Here is a 5,060-nt window from a genome sequence, read left to right as displayed (position 1 = left end):
TATAAACGCATACTCTCTGTACCAAAAAGGGCGTCGTAGATTTACCTAATTTTAGATTATCTAGAAGATTTGTCCAATTTTTTATATACCTAATTGCGTCTAGATACATTCAAATTTTTAAAAAAAATCTAAAAAAAACTTTTAAAATGGAGGGAGTACGTAAATTATTAACATACCATCATTAGTGATTTTATATCTAGAATACAGGAAATTTTTAAAACAACAAAGAGGCGGAAAAGTTATTTATATTAAAGAGGGGGTAAAGTGATTTTATATCCAAGAATACTAGTGACTTTATATTCGATATCAATACTGCTTATGTAGATTCTAAATGTTAATTAGTATCATTTCATATATACGTGTATTAATAATTATTTGAGACTTCTAGGGCCCTAGGTTTCGTTTCGCCCCAGGCCCGTGAAATCTCAGGACCGGGCTTGCTTGGCCTAAGACGATATGAACACTCCATAGGCTATGAACGCTTAGGGTGATAAATCTGTATTGGCCTTATGCTTTTACGTAGAAGGGAATGTGGTCAATCGACCATAGTATAAGTATTTTTTTTTTTGGCTTTGTTAGAATAGCAAGCACTCTCTCAACCATGTTCTAGGGTTGTTTCCCCTTATCCTTCTCCTTCTTCTTGTTCTCCTTCTTCTCATTCTCCTTCTCATTGGCTTGCTTTCTTGTTTGGCTGGTCATGCAGCAATGTGGAGACTTGTCTCTAGGGCAGCCGCCCGGCACGACCTGCCTGCAGGCACTTTCCCAAGGCCCATTTAAATCACCCGAATTTTAGCTCATTCGAGCGATTTTTAGAATCTATATCTATACCTAATAATAAAGTACGAAATATTTCCGTGGATCAGTCCGCCATTTTACACTTTCGTGTGGTGTTTTACGCTTTCATCCGTCAAGCATTTAGATGCCGATATCGTGCGCGCGTGCTAGCGGAAGGAACAACAAGAGGCTAAGATAAATAGCCATCGTATAGCAAAGAATTCCCGATTTGATCTCGATCAGACTAAAGCAGTTGGGATCGTTTTGAGATTTCCTTCTTTTCCTTTTTGAGATAATAACTGATGGAATTCAACAATGGCGAAATCGATTACAAACGACTCCACAAAAAAAGGAAAATACAATATGGATCCAGAAGACCAGACACCGTACTCCCAAATCGCAATCAAGCCCATCGTCCTCATCGTCACCACCCAAGTACAGAGACCGAAACCGGAAGCCACCCGTCTTCAGACACCATCGAGTCACCGCCGCCACCTTCGCCACATTGGGTTTTGAACACCGCAGGAGTGCCCACCCCGAGGGGTGAGAGCTAGTAATCTTTTCCAGACCATCGGGCAGGCGGGAGCTGGTGGAGACCAAGCAGAACCTCCAAAACACGGACCCTGAGCAGTAGGTCCCAACCATTGATGCCACGTCAAGCCACCTCCTCCCCTCGTCACCATGGCCGGCCAGAGGAAGCTTCACGACGTGACAGTCGCATCTAAAAAAAAGACCCTAAGAACCCTAACGAGGAAGGCGATTGTACCATCCCCTTCCCCACCCTCGCCACAACGGCCACCGAGGGGAAGACAACACTAAGAACAACCCTCTGACTCCCAAAGCTCCACGGCAGAGTCGACAAACCATGCTAGCAACTCGCCGGCGCCGCCACACGTGGCCTTGCCGAGATGGGGACCGAGCTCCAGCACCTTTATTCTGACGCGACACCGCCTCCACCATCTCGGCAGCGCCTCCCGAGATCCTAGGGGCCCCTACCACCGGCGATCCGAAGATCCAACGCCAGTAGGGCGATCCATCGCGCTGGAAACCGCTCCACCACCGTGGAGACGTCCACGCCGCCGCACACCCGCGCTAGCTTGATGTCGGAGCTGCCGCAGCCGCCGGAGACGCACGTCGCCGCCACCAGGGGAGCCGCCACCGCGCGAGGGACGAAGCCCCCGCCGCCGCCGTCGCCGCTAGGGCTTTGCCCTGCGGGTCTTCCGACGACGGCGAGGAGGACGGGGCGAGGAGGGAGGTGGCAGCGGCCGGCTGATACGTCGCAAACGTATCTATAATTTTTTATGTTCCATGTTTGTTTTACACCAATTACTATATGTTTTAAGGGACTAACCTATTAATAGTTGCAAAAGTGCACAATTTCTTGGTTTCAACTTTGTTGTGCAGGAAATAGGCAAATATGGAAGAAAATAGCTCATTATGGTGAAATCTGGAATTTCTCGGAATCTGTCCCTGCTGAACACTTTTCAAAGATCGCATCGAAACTCCATCAAAACGAGGTCCAATGTAAAAGTCGTAAACTACAAAGTTGTGGAGAATTTCAAACCGAACAATTTGGACATCTTATTAGTCCAGAACGGACAACGGATGCATCTGGCAGAGCATAATTACTGCGGAGGTTCGTGCAGTCTTGGGACTCCGAAAGTTGGTGACGTATTTGACACAAACTCTTTCCATACCTGGATATTTCGGCCCAGCCACGAGTTGTGAGGCTCATGAAGGACAGAGGGGAGTCCTAGGAAGGTTCTAGAGGTGCCCAAGAGCCTTTGGATCAAAGGGGCATCCATCCCATGGCCTAGATTGCATCTCCAACACGATATATTGATGGAACCCCTATTTTTGGAGGCCCCCAAGCATTGTCACGAAAATCCTCCTCCTTGGCAGCAGCCAAGGAGGGGGAAACACTCATCTACACCAGAACCAACTCAAGGAAGAAAAAGGCTAAGGGGCGGCGCTCCCCCATGATGCCGGCGGTGGGGAAGGAGTCCCCCGCGCCGCCGCCGCCGCCCACGCCTCCGCCTCCCGACGCTCCTCGCTGAGCCCTCCAACGTCTTCACCGCCATCTCCATCACCAACTCCTCATTGTATTTAGTGGTCCATCCTCTCACAAACCTCTGTACCGCCCTATGTAAACATGGTGTTTGATGCTATAAGTTATAATCCTATGATCTATGTCATGTTGCCATAGTTTATTTTTTCTTTGATTGATTGGTTGTTTCTCTTTGGTTCATTAGAGTTGTATGTTGATATGTTACCGTCCTTGGTGCCCATTATAATTGTGCGCGCATGGATCAAGCACCATAGGGTTGGTAGTACTTGTATACTAGAAGGGGGAAGTTCTGCCGGAGTGACAGAAACCTAAGGACGCGAACCGGATAGTTGCATGTATGGAAGTAAGAGGACCATTTACTTAAGGCTATGGTTGGGGAAACCTTAATGATTGCTAGTATTTACGGATATTTTCTAGCAAGCCAATCATATAGTACTTGTAATCCCGGAGGGAGAGCACGTATATTTAGCCTCTCCTACATAGAAAGCTGCATCGAAGACATCGAACCCAAGATCTTCACTAACTGATCTTGGACAAAGCCACCACTATTATCACCACCTTTCCACACTCATGGTACTATTAGTTTAGTTTATTTTATTGCTGCAGCACTAATATTTATTCCGTGTATTTTATTGTTCTGCAAAGTCACCTCTCATACCCGTTATCACTCTAGTTTTATTTCCTAGATATTGCAAACGCTTAGTGTGCGTAGAGTTGTATCAGTGGTTGATAGAACTTGAGGGAATGCTTATCCTACCTTTAGCTCCTCGTTGGGTTCGACACTCTTACTTATTGAAAAGGCTACACGCGATCCCCTATACTTGTGGGCTATCAAGACCTTTTCTGGCGCCGTTGCCGGGGAGCCATAGCGTAGGTGAATATTTTTGTGTGCACTTGTTTGCTTTATCTCTAAGTAGTTTTACTTCCTGTACCTAGTTGTTCTCTATCTCTTGTATGGATAGGGAATGCGAATTACAAAAAAAAAATAGTTGTACTTCTTATATAAAAAAATAAAAAAATGTTTTCAGAAAAGAAAAGTGATTGGAAAGATGAGTAATGGTGAAGTGGGGGTCGATCTTGAAAACTTGTGTTCATGCCTGCGAAACAAAAATAATTCTTTCCATGGAAGCTTTTCATTAAAAACTTGTAAATAGTGCATATAGTGTATATAGTGTACATATCCCGCTGTAAATAGAATGTATAGATAACCCCTAGTTTGTTATGCAAGTTTGTCACTATGCTACCTAGAAAACAGATTTCCTGTGCTCCACTATAGAAAATTTTAAAAATCACCAGAACGTGATCTTGATCTGAAATTTCTTGAGTACATAGTAGTGCTTGCTATCTAACTTTCGTTAGTTCTGACTTTTCTGATTTGAGGTACGTAGACAGATCTAATAATTCAATCTTTACGGACTGATTCTGTTGAGACAGATTTCCTGTGATGTGCTGTAAAAATTTGTGAAAAATCTCAGTATGGAATTTTGATCTGAAATTTTTTTGTGCATAGACCCGAGGTTATGATCTGTCTTTCATTAACCATGAGTTTTTCGATTTGAGCTACGTAACTATCTTATTGAGTGACATCTTTACACAGTGTTCAGTTTTGACAGATTTCTATTATCTTTGTTTAAATATTGTACTTAGGATTCAAAAGTTTCCTTCGTTTTCGACGTACGATTGAAATAATAAGAAACCTCAATATTACAGTGGCTAAATATTTGATAGATTTTATAGATATTAGGGATACTTGAACACTTGTGGATTTTATTTAATGAGTACTAACCTACTAATGAGTTTTGTGAAGCTTTATGTGGATGCAGTTTTTAAGTTCCAATCAATATGGTGATATGAGATGAGCAAGAGGATGCAAGAGCTCAAGCTTGGGGATGTGTAGATGGATCCCAAGAGAATATTCAAGAAGATGCAAATATCTAAGCTTGGGGATGCCGGCATCCCCCTATTCATCAACCAACATGAGGTTGTCTCCTTCAAACTCAATATTACCCATCCACATGTAAGCATTGTATATAGTTGCTTTTATTATCTTTGGTTTTATCCTATTTAGTTTATTAGGTTCTTTATTTGGTTCTTGTTTCTTTGTCAGTTTCACTTATAATTGGAAAACAACAACAAAAAAAGGGGCTTTGAGAGCTCCATCAAATAATCATGCCCATCTTAAATGGCTATAAAGAAAGAGCTTTATGGGAGACAACCC

Source organism: Lolium perenne, chromosome 4 (genome assembly GCF_019359855.2).
Source record: "Lolium perenne isolate Kyuss_39 chromosome 4, Kyuss_2.0, whole genome shotgun sequence".
In the NCBI taxonomy this organism is placed as follows: Eukaryota; Viridiplantae; Streptophyta; class Magnoliopsida; order Poales; family Poaceae; genus Lolium; species Lolium perenne.
Note: the sequence above shows the minus strand (reverse complement) of the source record.